A 17,153-nucleotide genomic window follows, 5' to 3' on the forward strand; every position below is an offset into this window, starting at 1 on the left:
TATATTGCATTTTCTATGTCTCTATTATTCCACAACGAGTAACACAAACAGCAATTTAATTAATTTCACCACCCATTTGTTTGTGTATTTATAAATCCTTTAGGATCATCGTTCTTCATGAATTTTTCATTTACATCGTATTACTTGATGTTGCATTATCGATGTTATTCTTTAATTTTTTTCTTATAATTTGTCCACGAGTGTGATCGGTTTTTGCTAATTAATGTGAGACGACGTTGAGAATTAGTTAAATATGAAACGACGAGAGATCAATTTGAGAAGATAAATATCTTGATTCGAAAGTCTGTATCCTCGAGTACCGGCGGTTCACGTCCACAGGACGAGTGCCCGTGGGCAAAGAGTAAAAAAAATCGTACATTTATCAAGTCGAGTTCGTATATTTTATCGTTTTTTCTACTCCGTTCATTCATTTTTCCACTGTTTTCCAAATAAAGGGTAACTCGATTTTTTTTGAGCGATCGTTCCTTGACATTTGATACGCTGCTCTCACGTTTCACGTAACCGTGACTACGTACGATTTAAGTAGCTCAGGTGAATCACACCGAATCTTTTCTCTCTCTCTCTCTCTCTCACTTCCGGTGTCTTTCCTCTTCCCTTTTTTCTCTACTTTCTTTCCCGACCCGTCTTCTTCTCCGTGCGGGGTGACTTACAGTACCCTTAAACTTTAATCTTTCTCATTCTTTTCTTCTTTTCCTTCGTACTCGAGGCTCTCGCAACTTGTGCTTCCTCTTCGCGCCCGCGCGCTTCTTTGTTGTCTTCTCTCCTTTCTCTCTTTATTCCCCGACTCTCTTTTCACTCTTGAAATTTAGGTCGTTGGTCTGCTCGCGTAGAACGTGGAAACACTGTAACACGAGACGAGAGGGCACACACGTCCCCCTCCTACCTCAAACCCCCCTTTCAGCATCACCACCAACATTTCTTTATGTACTCCACCGAGACGGCTTCTCTCTCATCCAGCTCGCTCTCTCGCTCTCTCTCTCTCTCTCCCTCCCTCCCTCAGTCTTGCTTGACTTCTTGAAGCACTTTGGGGAGCGGGTGAATCACACAACGTCGCCGTTGTGGCGCTAAGGGAGCTTCGGGGTTAAGGGCCGAAACTTCAGGACTCTGAGTGATCTATATCCTCTCCCTCTCTCCTTCACTCCCTCCATCCATCTCTTATTCCCACGCTATATACATCTCTCGTCAAGCCACTTTCCAACAATTGTTATAAACTCTAAACCTCCCCGCCCTCCTGTACACTATTCTCAATTCCGGTTCTAAGCTTATCCACCAAACTGTCATTTACCTCAACTTTCGAGGAAATTCGTAACAATAAAAAGGCAATACAATTTTGTGCGGTTTTAACGGGACGGGGATGAAGAATTCGTTGAAATTGACTGCATTCGAGACGGGGGCCAAAGTGTTGAGGTTTATGAACTCGGGACGGTTATTGCAAGTAGTTTCACGCTGGAAAATTTACGCTATTGAACTAGTAAACGATTTTTCATTTAATAGCTTCGATTAAAAAATCACTTAAATCTTATTAGCTTGCGCTTCTATTGGAAAAGTATTTGGATTTGGATTCAGGTGAAATTTAACGCTCTTTTTCCATTAGCTTCGGACAAAACACAGGAAAAGCTACCTAGTCATTTCCAGGAATAATTGTGGGCAAGGAAAGCCGTTGTACGAGGGTGGTGCGATAGGGAAACAAGAGGCACAAGAACATGTGCTGGAGGACAAAAATGCCACGAGAGCAAGCCGACCGAATCCATCCAACCTTTCATCTTTTTCCTCATTATCTCGCTCGAGATTTACCCTAGAATTGTTCTTTCCCCCACACGAGATTCGCTAGAAAACACTTCAGCCCTATACCAGATTGTGTATATGAGGCTTTTCCCACAAAAGTAATCGATCTTCTTGATGGAGAAATTCTTCATCAAGCGTGATTATTCGCAGTATTCCACGAAGGTTTCCAAGTTGGAGAGGATTTGAACAAGAGACTTCGTTGGAAAACAGTGTCTCGGAGGAGAGACGAATGAATCTGTAAAGTCATTCTTTATTGAAATTTATCGAGAAAATAAAACTCACAGAGTTTAATATTTTCGAATATTTTATACTTTATCCTAACAAATTTACTCCCCAGAGAAACAGCGTTCGGGTCGTAACAAAAAGACGAAGTTTATTGTCGAATATTTTGTGTTAACTTGAATAAAAAGGACGAATATTTATGAGGGTCGTAAGCAAGTTGGTCGTCGAGTGGAAAAAGCCTCACATATAAATATAAACTTCGAGTTTCGAAGCACCACGCAACGTTAGCGATCGCAAAGGTTGCATGGAGCAACCTCCCTTGCATTTATTTATCTTGATGGTCTCCCCTTCCTATTGTTTGGCCTCGTTGTAGAGAAAGAGAGAAAGAACGAGAGGTGGATTATCGCCCAGCTCAGAGACTTTCTAGGCAGAAACGTTTAGTTCCGACGAGTTTTATCCGAGGGAAAACTCACGAGAATGTGCATTCTACATCACGGTTATTCGATACAGAGTTTCCGGACGGTTGGCCATCGCGAAACGAATTCACCGAGACCAAAATATTTGATAAAATCTTGCACCTCGATACAGTGGCCTAATTCCCGATAACTTTTTTCCTACTACCCTCCACTGGAAATACATTTTCCGCAAAATCTATTCGTATGAAGTTAATTTACAGTCGCGTTTTGATTATTTTATTGAACGTTAAAAATCATTTATTATTTAGAGAAAAAATCCTTTTTCTTATGGTACATGCGAATTCATGGAATTTAAAGTTTGCGTCCCCATTAAAATATGCGGAGATAACCACAGCTGCAGGCTTCTCGAACAATTGCGCATTGAAATCAGGCTCGCAGCTGTACCGGGATGCTGAAGATTCAATTAACACGTAATGAGACAATTGCTTTATAAAATATCACCGAAATTTTCTAGTTTATAGACGTGAGTACAAAAGGAGAGGAATATTACTCGAACGAGCATTTAGATAACGTTGCGGAGAACCGCCAGCATCAAAGCTCACGTACAGTTGTGCAAAAGCCGAGGAAATAGAGAAACTGACACAGGGAGTGAAGGAGATAGGTCATAGGGACGAGATAACATCCCGGAGCATCGGAATACAGAAGGAGATAGCGCGAACGGGGAGGGCAGGGGAAGGCGTGTGCACGCTGGACGGTTTAATTTAATTAAGGGATGAACGGCGGTCGCAAGGGTTTTCCCTGGTTATACGCTGAAGGGAGAACGCGAGAAAGGGAGAGGGGGAGGGGCAGTCGTAAATGTGGCCAGAAGGTTCGCATGACTGCCAGTGAATAAAGGAAAATTAACGAATTATCTTGCCAGGGTCGGCGTAAAAAAACCAGTGAATAATTAATGAAGAACTGTTTTTTCAATTCAATACGATTAAGCCGGTTGGGAGGGTGAATAAATAAATCGAAATAAAAACGCCATTAAATTTCTAGTTCGGAAGAATTTCATATCGGCCAATCGTCCGTAATGATCATGCCGAAATATTTGACACTTCAACTCTCTCCATCAGTATGATGGAGAATTCTCACAGTATTTTTCATACGTCAGTTCCAATGAATGGCTCTGACGTTCCTTTCTCGTGATAATTTCATTACGTTCATCTGGATTCGAAATTAAAAGCATAGGCATGATGTTTTAATTGTCCAATTCGAAGCTAACGAGAGGAGTAGCCAAACGCGGGATAGAGTTTGGAAACCACCAACGAGAGCAGAAACAGCAACCAAAGCGTGGGGAATGCCATCAATCGTTTCGGGCATACGCTGCACCGAAACCCCTTCGACCTTTCTCTCTCTCTCTTCTGTTTTCTGTCCCTTCCCATTTTGTACACTCAGCAATTCCGTCTGTGATACGAATTTCCGTGACCGCGTGGACCACCAGCTCCGCTCCGTGGCCCTACATCGTAAACTTGAGTCCACGCTTGATTCGTTCGGCCTATTGATTTCTGGGAGATCGACAAGCCCGGTCGACTGAGAACATTTCGCAGAGAAAAAAAGTCGTCGCAGGCTCAATTGTTTTTGCAATTCTGAAATTAAGCTCGTCAAAGTTTTCCAACCGTTCTGAGATGTTATAGGAGAACGTTATCTCGTGTCTTGGGCCAGAAAAAATATTTGTTTCAAACAGGTCTTCTTTTTATTTGATCCCGTAGAAAAATTGGCAAGATCTGATGGAAACTACACATCAAACGCGTTTACTTCGACTGCGGATGCTTTTTCCAAGTCTTTTCACATGTGTAAAGGGAAACTGGTACAGAGAATAAATTCGCATAGGATGGAACGCCTGTGCCACGTTAACTGATGCATATTTGTACTACTTTAGAGTGTACTTCCGCTACCTGGCAAACGCCTTTGAGGCACGTTCGACTCTCAAAACCTGACCTCTCTCTCTCTCTCTCTCTCGCTCTCTGTTTTTTCTCACTTTTTTCACTTTACCTCGCTACTCCATACCCCGGCCTTGGCTCCTCCGTTCTCCTCCTGACATTCGTCCGATTTCAAACGACATTCTCAAGAAATAAACCTGACGATGGAAGAGGAAATATAACGATATCGGCGGGTCGAGTGAGCGAGAGAGAAACGAACATTTCACCCCTTGAAAATTTCCTTCAGTCTGCCACGATCGAGCCTCCTTCAGCCTCGCTTCGAATATCGAGCGTTTTGACGTTTCCACCGTGCGACCCTACACAACCCATGTTACTCGCTGGCAACATGCTTTGTACCGTATTCGTCCATGTTTACCTTTCATTTATATATTTTCTTCAAACACTGAAAAAATGCCTAAAGTGGGAGTGTTATGTCAGATGGACTTTATTGGCTCCATGAGATAGTCCGACTCTGCGATGATGAATTCATTCGGAAACCGGTCTAAATTTGAGATTTCCGGTTCGGTTAAATGAAACAGCGTTTCGCGAAAATGATTGTCCGATTTTATGGGATTTTCGGCCTCGAGTGAGCACACGTTTCGCAGTACACGTGTGTGAGTCTGCGGCTTGACAAGAATGTCGTTAAATGGTAAACACACCGAGTCTATTTTATAAATTTGCCCCGACGTTCGTTTTCATTTCGATCTCGCGGGCCTCCGCAGTTGTTCAAATATTTGATTAAACCATCCCGAATTGTCTCAGCGAGAAGTTAGGAGTTGAAAATAAAAATAGTCTCTTAACAAGGCAGGAGTTGGTCCGTGTTACGAGCGAGCTCCGCCGCTCCCTCAAGAATCGAAATGCTCGGCGCACCTTTGTGCAAACAAACAACCCCTCGACATACTTCAAAAGCGATAAACATCTGTGTAGTTCTTCACGTGAATAGAGTAATCGATGCGTGATATTTGACGACTGCACTTAATCACTTTTCCAAATTAGTTAAAAACATGCATTTAGCGTGTGCTTTTGTGTCGAAGAATTCGTCGCGTAAAAGACAAGTGAACGTTCTTGAATCTCCTAAACGACCAATTCACTTATTTTCCTTCGAAAGACAATCGTTTTACCACTGAAAATTCGCTGCGAGAAAAATCCTAGATTTTCACAAAAGCACCCTTAGCGCCAATTCGAGGTGGCATATCTGGATGGGGATATGCCCATGCTTTTCCGCCACAAGGAGAAGAGAATCGAGCGAGAATTTGAGATGGAGCGAAAGAACGAGAGACAGTTAGATTTCCCCAAAAAATGAAATACCGATCGGTCGTTAATATTCTCGGGTTTATTTTTCTTTTTTATCCCAATGACGCAGCATCCGGTGGTAATTTGCGAAGCACGTATAATATCGTTAACGCGATAGGCACTCGCGCACCGACGATGAAACGGCGAATACAAGGATGTTAGGGCGGCGAACTGGCGCATCGACATTTCGCGATGAACCCTCGAGACTTATTTCCGTCGCCGTTCGCTAAATATTGCTTTTCCTTCAGCCTCTCATTGGCGCTTTAAATTTTAGTTCTACGTTATTTTATTATTTTCCATCGGATGGACGCTCGTAGTCGAGAAGAAATTGAAGATTTTTGTTTATGTACAACTGTTATTATTTGAAGCACTTGCGTCGACCGCCGCGATGACGCTAATTTAGAGGGGAATTAATAGACTTTTAAGTCGCAATTCAACGCTTCGAGTGAGTTTAGTCAAAAGGGGATTGGTGACCCGGCGTCGGGCCGTAGGCCGTGTAGCACGGCTCTTGCTACTGCCGGCTGGCACAACGTGTACCCTCGCTACTAACGTGATATATCCACCCCCACCGAAGCATCTTCCCTACTACTATGCCAACCACCACGAACCAGACTTTCCCCCACTCCGAGAAACGTACGAATCTAACCCCTGCCCCTCCTGCCGCAACCCGAAGCTCTACAGATCCCGTGTTCACTCAGTCCGTCTGTCCTCTCGTGGCGCTTTCCACTGGGAAATTCGCGCGTGCGCCTCACCTGCGACGTACGAGTAGAAAAAGCTTGTCAGGGCCGTAGGATGTCTGAGAGGGCTTCGGGAGACGATCCGCGTCGCCCGGGGCACACGTTTTTCCTCCATTCTTTTCCCTTCCATATTTATGTGTGTCATAACTACGTTTTTTCCACTATCCTCGATCCTCCAGTTTCGCATTTTCGTTTGAGGGCCTTTCTATACTTTGCTGGACCTTTTTCGTCGCTCACTTTCGAAACGCGTGAGAAATTTCACCTGCGTAGATCATCCGTATGCCTCCTTAATTCGGCACTTTTTTTCCACGACCCGATCCTGTTTCTCGTGATTTTTACATGCCTCTCGCGTACGCCTCCCAGACTGCGCCACTTGAAGAAACGCCGACCCGAGCTTTGTATCTCTTTTCAATATTTTTAATCCCTTTGAGGACGCATGGCTGACGAGGGATCGAGGACCGAACACACTTTCCAAGCGAAACGTCTATTGGAGTGTGGCACACGAGTTATATCGGGCTCCATCGGATTCCGCGGGACAAAATTATTCCACTGGGCTTTCCAATCCGTCATGAATGTATCAAGGTGTTATTACGTATGAATAAATCGAAAGGTAAGAAGAATTTTACGACGCTTGAACGTCCGCTCAATCATGTTCCGTGATCTCAGGCTAAGCTTGAAATATCACGACGCTAAAAGTTCATAGAATTCGTGAGTGTATTCGAAAGCTCTGGCTCTCACGAGCCGAGAGCGTATATCGAACTGGGATTTCGACAATAAATCCTCCATTGTACATACGACCGGATAGCGTTTTTCATGTTTGTTCTAACTGGTCTGCGTGATACCAATACTGACAGGACTGAGATATTTTTTATGAAAAAGCATTCGAATACGTTCGATTCGCAAGAGAAGATAAAATCGTTGAATGGTACTCCAGTAAAGATATGCTAGAAAATCGTAGAATCGAGGAAAATTTTAGTAAATAGATTCCTGAAGAATCGTTTGACAAGCCAAATGAGCTGATCCGCTGGTTTGTATCGGGAATGCTATTCATCATTTTGACCCAGCATCGAAATTCTCTCGAAAAATATCTCGAGTCTGTAGCCGTTGAGTACTTGTTTTTTCGGCGTCTTTATAGAGAGCCAGATGAAAATTTGATCAGGAAAAAACTTCGTTTCCACGCTCGTGCAAACCGAGTAAAATTTGTCTCTCGCGGTTCGATCGTACATGGTACGTGGTCGGGAAAACTTCAATACGTGCAGAAGTAGAAAAGGAAAGAAAGGCAAATGGAACGAGATATATGCGTACGCGGCGTTGGTAAGGGGGTTGTGAAAAAGACTAAGGAAGAAGCCAGAATGAAAAGAAAGGCGAAGAATAAAGAGTATTAGTAGCAGAGAGTGGGCCAAATGTGATGGAAACGCGGGAAGTGTTGAAAACGTTGTGAGCAACACATAAAATCCACGCGGGCGTCCCCAACCACGCCGTATTCTTGCTCTCTCTCTCTCTCTCTCTTTCCCGCTCTCTACCTCGGTCTCTTGTACCGCGGCGACGCCATATTGATTTTCCAGAGGGCTTCCCAACCACCCGAGTTTCGTCGTAAGCTCCGTGCGTTTCCTCGACTCCGTTTTTGTCTCCCTTTTCACGTAGCGATTTCCTGGTACACGCATCTCAGATTTGGAGATGAAAAAGGCCTCTCTCGTCGTTCGATTCTCCCATTTTTAAACGTCCAACATTACAGCATCGTCTTTCGATATTTGTTGCAAGCTACATCGCGTTGTACGCATATTGATTCGAGTGAAAATGAAAATGTGCAGCACGCTCGAATAATAAACTTTTGCTCCCTACGCCGCAACGAAAAAACTTTATCTGCCCGTCCTGTACTTCGAACCTCACCGCGTATTAATGCTATGTATATAGACATTCAACGAGAGTTAGCCTCCGAAGATCCAAACTCGTGGGCTCCGTGAAAAAGTCTCGGAGACCCGAGGAAAGCCACCTCGAAACGAGCTCGCGCGACGACGAACCGCGAAGAAAAACTTTTCGATTACGGTTGTATCGTGGAAAAGTAATATTAAATATTACAGGACGCTTTAGCTCAAAAACGTTATAAATTTTCCATAAACTTCCGAGCTATTATTCATGCTTAACTTTGCCTATTGGGCTTTCACCAATTTCCTCAAATATTTAAAAAATCTCCGATTATTCGTAATCGATTCCATTGTTATATTGTTAGATATTCATTATGCATTGAGTCGTATTCTGTTAAAATATATTCCGATCCGCGAAAAATCATTTTCCGATGAATTCCCCTCCGTCGTTTCTAATCTTTCGTTGGCGTACCATCGGAGGGTAGTCGTTTTATTTTCGTAACTGCAGAAGGGTTGATTTCAAGGGGGTGAAACTCGATGTGAAAATTCAATTATTGGATCGAATCGTATGCCAGCGGTATAGAAAATAAAACGTAATAATATTGCGCTTCACGATACAAAACAAAAGCTTGAAAGTTAGGGGATGTTTTTCGCATCGATTTTTTTCCGGTAACGCAGGCGAGTCGCCTGGATTACTCGACTGACCCAGGCGGAAGGTTTGCGTGATACAAACTTCCGGTCTGCCTCTACCTCCAACATATACCAAGCACGTTTTCACCTCGCTTTTTTCGTGGAGGGACGTGCGTGAGAGGACTAGCCAGTTTGGTGCGCGCGCTAACCACCCTCGCTACAGAGGGCGCCCATTGTCGTGGTTGCTCGTATAACACTATTGGCCGTATAGCTTGATCGGACGGCTGTTCCTGCGCCGTAAGTTTGTCCTCAACTGCCCTCCACCGCCATATACAACAATAGCTATGAGCTTTTGGCTTCAGGGTGCTCTACGGGTTATTGGGAATACTTGGTGCCACACAATGACGTATTCCCGTTATGCGTACTTCGATCATGCACCCACACGTTGAATGGACCATGAGAGAGGCTCACATTTTTTGGCAGGAGCGGTTGAAAACGCTTTCGAAAATGCCTTTCATTATTCGTTGAAATCATTGCCAAGAAACGTGAACTTGGAGGCTAGAAGGAAAACGAACGAGTTGATTGCAAATTCTGATTTATCGTTTTTTCTTTAAGGGGTCTACTCTGATTGGAATTTTCAAAGAATCGATTTTTTTATGCATTTTTCGAAAGTATACATAATTAAAAGTATCATACTAAAATTTCATAAAGATTCGAGCAGTCCAAGTGTACTTTTGAGCGACGTTTTTTTCTGAAAAACGATGAAAACAGTGCTCTTTCGTTTTTCTTTGAACAATGCCGACCGTTTTGTCGTTTTTTTGGCAGTTTTAAGGACCGATGACGGAAAGTTTTTGAATATTTTTCACCGGAAATGAGAGGACTGAATGGTAAATAAAAGTAGAAATGAATAAATTTCGTTTTAATAGCTCTTGTCAAAAACTCGCACTAATTGAGGATGCCTGAGAAAATCATTGGTCGAAATCCCTCCTCATTCAACATGTAATACGCTTTCATGTGTTCATTTAAGTTCCCCGGTGTCCGCACACTCGTCTTTCATCGGCTGCACGCAAATAAACCCGTCCCATTTCCGTACAATGTTGGAGCATTCTCTTGAATCCTTGCCACGTCCAATTTCGCTCTTCCACTCTCCCGATACATTTGTTTATAAATTATGAAAATTCCATCGAGACTGATTAATTTACGTCAACTCGTTTCGCCACGTATCGATCCTGTCTCGTCTGTTCCTAAAACTCTCAATGCACTTCCGGGAGGGTTTGAAAAATGGATTCACAGATTTTGCGATGAAGCTTATAAGCGAGGTTTACTTTTTCACATGATCTCGACTGAAGCTGCTGTCGATACGAATCGTCGTTACTGATACATTATCAGTGTCGTGAATAATCGATTAAAAGAATTGAGAGCGATACGAAGATTGTTACTTGCACGGACAAATATACAACAAAAAGCATCCAAAATTCTGACAAACATATTTTTGTACGAAATCGATTTTAAAGTTGGATTTAATGACACTCAATTCTCCTCTGACCTGTTCATGTTGAGATTAAAATTGCAAATAATTTGAAAATGTGTCGAAGATGAAAAAACCGATAGAAAAAGTTTCTAGAATGGAACCAAGTGCTCGGTTTTCGCAGCAATCGTAGACAATGGAAATCATTTCGTGAACGATGTTTCAAGGTATTCGTTCAAGCGTCTTCAGGAAAACTGGGACTGAGCAATTTCGGTATCAACAACGCTGCAAAAATTTCGTACTCGTTACGCGACGCACGAAACTCTGGGGGATTTGCAATTGGAAAATTCCCTCCCATTAGGGCACGTAAAAAGACTGATTACGAGTTTCGAGTTCATTTCCTCCGGGAACAAATGTGTGTCATTATATTTCGAGAAAATAGCTTGACTATAAGAAGGAGAATAACAATGCAACGATGCAAAAAATATTAGGAAACACGCCTTCGTGATAGAAGAAGAAAACATTGAATGGAAACTTTCATATTCGAATGCATGTAAAATTGATTTGAGTAATCACTTTTAAGGTAGATCGTATTTTATGGGTGTCTAAATTTAATCGATTTTTACTTCCTAATTAAAGATGTAATCACTTTAAATTAATATATTAGAGTTATTTATTCGAAATTGTAAATACATTTTTTCAATTTATCTTTTGGTGAATAAAATTACAAGCCATTAATTAACCGAGGGCCCGTCACTGACCGAACCCGAAATTTCATTCTTCCCTGGCAAAAATACTATAGTTATTTATGTAAAAAATCGCTTTAGAAAACACAATGGGAATTAGATCAAGAAAAAAGTATTAATTAAAAGACAGAAGGCTATGACAGGAATGGGCCAAGCCAAGAAGAAACAAAATTCCGAAATAAGCAAATGTGAGACTAAACGAGTGCTAATTACCAATTTCGTTTAATATCTGTAATGTAATAAATATTTATTACTAGTAAGACAACCGTCTCGAATTTTTTCCCAGACCTTCATTATATCCTCCATTGCTATTGTGTATTTTTTCATAAACTTCGTAAAAAACGTTCATTCGTTATATGGAAAGACAAACGATTTTTTACGCATGGTCTGTGTATTGTTCTTCATATTTAAACACGTTTATCTCAATAACCAATAAGACGAACTCTTTAAAATTTGATACGCGTGTCAGTCGACAAGCCATTTAAACTCTGAGTAAATCTCAAGACTTTCTTAAGAAAATTGTTTCGTGCATGAACTGCCTTAAAAAAATAAAGGAAAAATCGTAAATTCATCATAATTGTGAAAGAAAAATACTTTACTGAATGTTATTAATACTTTCGACAATTTTTATTCAATGCTAATATTATAATGTTTTAATGATCCAGACAACACATTAAACCATTATAATTTCAAAATTTCTGAAGCGAAATGAATTTGAGTATACAACAAAGAGCAGAACGATTTCTTAATTTACTTTGATTAATCCGATTCCTCTCGTACGGTTTCATGAGAAAGCATATACGACTCTCGTGTGTCAACGAAAAACGTAAACTATCCGTGAAAAGCTCTCGGTAATTTTGTGAGCGCGAATGAGGGGGTGAGGGAGAGAAAACGTCGAGCGCACATCAGAGCGATATTGCATCTTCGTTTTGTGTGTCCTCGTTCCTTTCACGTCGGTCTTTTCATTTCGGGGCAACTTAATAGGTAGAGCAAGGAAGGAGGGGCGAGCAAGGCACCGTATATTATCCTGGCAAGCTTTACAACTTCAACTTAAGGTATTACGTGTAAGAACTTTTCGATGAAAAATGAAAATTATGTTCCCAACTGAATTATCGATAAATTTGCAATTCCAGTCAGTCGAAGAGTTTCAGATACGAAAAATAAGGCTTTGGAGAATATTTTAATACAAATCGAATCATTACACGTTTCCTGAAAATTTTGTTCTATCAATTGGAAAAAAAAACTTACAACTGCATTGCTTTGCAGCACTTTTGTAACAAATCTCTCTAATTTTTGCTGCATCAACAGATATTCCGAATGGAGGAAATTAAAAAAAAAATTGAAATATCACGATAAACTGCACAACACTTTTTCCAACAATCCAAAGTCAAAGCAGGAAAGTAAGCAAAAGTTTTTTCGGTAACTTTTGTCATAAAAATTTGGAGATCTAGAAATATTTCGAAGAGTGAATGAGCTGAGTTTCGAAGCGTTAGAGCTCCATGCCCATCGATACATTCGCAACGAACTTTTTTTTCGACGTCGTCAAAAAATGTTGAACTTCGTATATCAACCACTTCTCTCTCTTTGTTGACACTTTATTGATATCTACTTTTACACTTTCAAGAATTTTACAACCTCATGAAAATACTGTTAAATGGATAAACTTTTTAAGTCGATACGATGTCTCGGATAACCGGTTACTCACGTGGGTTTAAGGAGGTAGCAAATTCTCACGTTCCGGTAGCCACGAGCAAAAATTTATATGATACAAGTTTCGAAATTTACACATGTACGCTTATAAGCAGACACGCACATGGAGATAAAACACATGAATATATATGAATTCCAGGCTGGCTGGATAAAACCATTCCTTATAGTGGAATCGAGTGTTTGCCTCGTTAGAGTTGAATTGTCTCTGTAAGGTGGAATGTTCGACGTTGAACGATCGTCGGTCACGTACCGGGTGTTCGAAGCGAAACTTTCTGCGACCACAGAAGAGAGGGGAAGCATGGGATGCATTTGTATACATGTATACAAACGGAAATTCAAAATCTCATGTCTGTGGGTGTATTTGTGGGTCTAGGCGAGTGTAGGAAAGATGTCCATGTAATCCTGCGTTATAACTCGTCCACCAAACTAGTTGAGAAACAAACGGTGTATGAAGAAGCAAGTCGTCCATTTAGAAACTTCGTTCTGTCAGTCCAGTTTCCACTTTTTCAGTTTCGATTTAAAGCGAATTACTTTTTGTGTATTAAAGACTTAAAGCTCTAATTCCCTTTGCTTTCCACTGACGAAGTGTGAGGATGAAAAGGACCGAATGGATATTACGTTCAAGCAGTTGGAAAGATTTCTTTCCAAGTTTTTCACTCGATAAAATAGCTCAATGCTACTTTAATTCAACAACTGAGTCATCAGTTTTCATTATCAATTAATTTTCACCATTGAATTATTGAAACTCGGGATCTGGGAAAGGCACACGACAGACGTCAGTTTTACGACCGACCGACTGACGTTTGTTTACTCACAGTGAAAAATTTGCTGGAAATATATGTTGAGCGAGCTTCTCGAAGAAGAATAGCTGAAGCTTTTTTTATGACGAGTATATCAATGGGGATTACATGTATCCACTGTCTTGGAAGGTTTCAGACTCTGTTCTTCGCTGCACATCGCATACTCCTCTCGATTTTTCTTGAGACTCTCGTTCAAGCGATACATCGTAAAGAGGAGAAAAAGATTGAGAAAAAATCTGCTATGAAGTGGGCGTAACACGGTTTCTCAGATAACCCAGAGGATAAAGCCAGTAGACGAATGGAATTGAGAAGCTGGATAGACGATAAATTTCGAGCTGCTCGATCCTTTTTTCACTCTTTTTTGCTTTCCTGCCTCCTCCTTCGATTTGTTAGAACCCTCGGTCGAATGAGAGAGTACGTCAATTACTCCATATTTCCCGATTGAACCGGAACGAAAAACACATGCCGGAATGCCCTCGAGAATATATCATCGTGAAAAAATTCGAAAAAAACGTGTAACAGTAACATTTTCTCATTACAAGACCTCAGTGTATCCATCACACAAATACGAATGGACTTTTTGTGAGGTACCGAGCTGTGCACAAAGCTGTACACTGCTTTTACCAGGTAAAACATTTGTTACTCAAACAGACACGTTTTTTTCCCGGATTGGCAGATCGAAAACGATGCAAAATTACTTTGGCTTTTCGGAGAATTCGAAGCTTTCGGGAATCGAACGTACCAATTCAGACTTCAGCAATGTTATAGTAAAATTGAGAAAAGCCAGGCATGTTTTTCAATTCTCAAATTGAATAAATGGAACGTCTGATTTTCGAAATTGCTCGTGAAAAATGCAGTTTTACGAATTCGCTCCCGTAAACTGGGAATAAACTTTAGCTCTTACCACACCAATGTCAATTAAATCCACCCAGAGTCTTTGCTCCCTAATTAGCAAAGGAAATATTTCAAATTATACGTTAATTAGTGAAGTTTGAACGAGCTATGTTCTCGCGCATGCTGGATTCAGATCCAGGCCGTAGTAAAACAAGCTTAGAGTTTACAAACGTGGACAAAGTGTTTATTTCGCAAAGTGTTCTTTGACGCTTTTAAAAGCCATTCATGGAAAAGCTTTATTCGAGATCTGGATTTTTCACCAGAGCAGTCGAATGGAATGAGTACGCGGTTCAAAAAACACGAATCATTAATTCACCTTTTTTCTTAAAGCATGCTTGAGCGTTTCTGCAGGTTTTGCACAACAAAACTGAATCCGGGTGGCCGAATTTGTTTTCACCCCCTAAAATCAATTCTCGATTATCTTTTCGAAATTAGGGAAACAAATAATTCACCGCATTAAAAAACTGCTATTGAAGAAAAAAACTTGAAATAGCAATTTTGAACGCTGTCACGAAACGAAAACAATCCGAATGTTGGTGGAGATATGAACGTGAAGTTTGCGCGAGATACTATTGTTGCGATTGCAAGTGTTCGCGTAACAGAGGGCCAGTGATTATGGATAATACAGTGAGACAGGCATATTATATATTCTATGAGAATGAGTTACCGAGGAGAGTGGAAAAGCGTGACGAAGAGGATATCCGAGCTACGATTGCATAGAACAGGGATGAGGGGGGGACGTGGAAAATGTAGGGAAGGAGATGAAGTAGCAGAACTGAAAGACAGGCGGAGGATTGTCTCGACTTAAATCTGGAGCCACCGTGAGCAAACAAAATTTGAATATGGTTTTGCGGTGAGAGAGCTCTGGAAAATGAGGGCTGACCAAATAATCCAACGGCATTTCTCACTTAAGTACAATCACGATAAACTTGGAATACCTATATAATGTGGTATATGCATAGATAAATATGAGGGATGGAGGAGCATTGCGAAGTACCAAATCCCGAGCAGAGTGACTAAAATAGCATTTTTCATCGACGCTTCTGTTAGCTTTGGGACTAAATCAAAAGTTCCACGGATTTTGTATACAGCTGCTGATTGCAAAAGAGAGGTTGAGTTTGTCGACAGTTGATAGTTTTTGCAGCAGATATCAATCTTCGTTTTTGGACGGTGAGTATTTTTTCAGGATCAAATTACTCAGCCTTCCGGGGAAACAATCAACGTGTGCATAGCGATTTATTGGAAACGACGATCTCCGAATAAAGAAAAAAATAAAAAAAAACAAACTTTTTTCTAATTTAATTTCACTACAAACTTTGTTGCAGTTTTTCAAAAAGTCTGGACTGTTTAAAAATTTAAGAGTCTGCGCAGCAAAATTGTCTCGAATATAATGAAATATTAATAGTTTGAGAAATAATGATGGAATCTCGTACGAACTTTTTGCCATTTTTGATGACGATCTCTGCTTCCATTACTAAGTAAGGAAAATAGGCATATGTACAAGAAATTCTTTTTGGCATTTTTATTTTTCCCTTGAGGAAGGAAAGACGAAGTAAATTAGAAGAGCACCGGTTCGCTCATCACGTGAGAAAGAATGAAAGAGAGAATGAGTCACACATAGTGATACGATATCGTCAAGAAGTTGGGGTCTCTTGGATAAAAGAGGTTTTAGTGAGCACCAAAGCGAAGAGAGGGTGGAAAAGAAGCTGAATAAATTAAAAGAGCAAGTATTATAACTACCAGTCTTTCGCGAAGAGCTCAAGAAAATGTGTAGATTTTTCGCCTAAAAAAATGAGGAAGGGAGGGCAAGACGAAGAGAAAAAGCCAGATGGGAAGAGAGCGAAAGAAAGAGGGGAGGAAGGAAGATAGAGAGGATCACATGACGAGTCAGCTAGCCTAAAAGATTTAAGAGTTTTCACCAAAAAAAATTAAAGGTTCTAGAGAACTGGGAGGTTTTTTGCTCGTAATTCAAGGTGACCCTTTTCCGTCGAGAGGCGAGAGGCAGAAAAAACGTCCAGCGGATTTCACCACTCGGAGCAAACCAATTCGACTTGTCCAGTTTGCCCCAATCTTTGCCTCATACTCGAGGGGACTCTAAATTTATAATCTCAATGAAGTTATCTTTATTTCTAACATCGACATAGCATTCCCTTCGGAAAACGTTAATTTAATGTTACAAGTAATAGTGCAAAAGTATTCGGAAACAATTTATATCACTTTCAAAAAGAAAAAAAAAAACGTGAAGTTTCTAGTTACAGACTCAGTTTGACTGAAGCAATTCCTATTCCTGACTGCATACAAAAGTAATTAAAGTTTTTCCAAGAGAAATTTTATTCACGAGAACGTCGATGGAGGTTCAGTGCAATTCGTTCACTTTTATAAATCGACGCTCCTTAGTTTGGAGTATTAAAATGACGGCAAAGAAGATTTTGGATCTTGGAATGAGGAATGATCGAAAAAAGTGATTAATTCGAAAGAATTGGTTGAAAAAGTTGTCGAGGGATTTTATAATGACTCGGTAATATCGCGTTGAATGCATGCTGTCCACATTGAGACAACGGAATAATGCCAAGCAATATTCATTATGCATTTTAGGTACACCATC

At 40.8% G+C, this 17,153-nt stretch overlaps 1 protein-coding gene across 2 annotated transcripts in view; it reads right to left on the reverse strand.

Moving 5' to 3' along the window:
• The window catches only part of unc-13, a 271,226-nt gene that overhangs the window by 127,890 nt on the left and 126,183 nt on the right, over positions 1–17,153 (reverse strand). The window lies entirely within an intron of this gene.

This window comes from Venturia canescens, chromosome 6 (genome assembly GCF_019457755.1).
Source record: "Venturia canescens isolate UGA chromosome 6, ASM1945775v1, whole genome shotgun sequence".
In the NCBI taxonomy this organism is placed as follows: Eukaryota; Metazoa; Arthropoda; class Insecta; order Hymenoptera; family Ichneumonidae; genus Venturia; species Venturia canescens.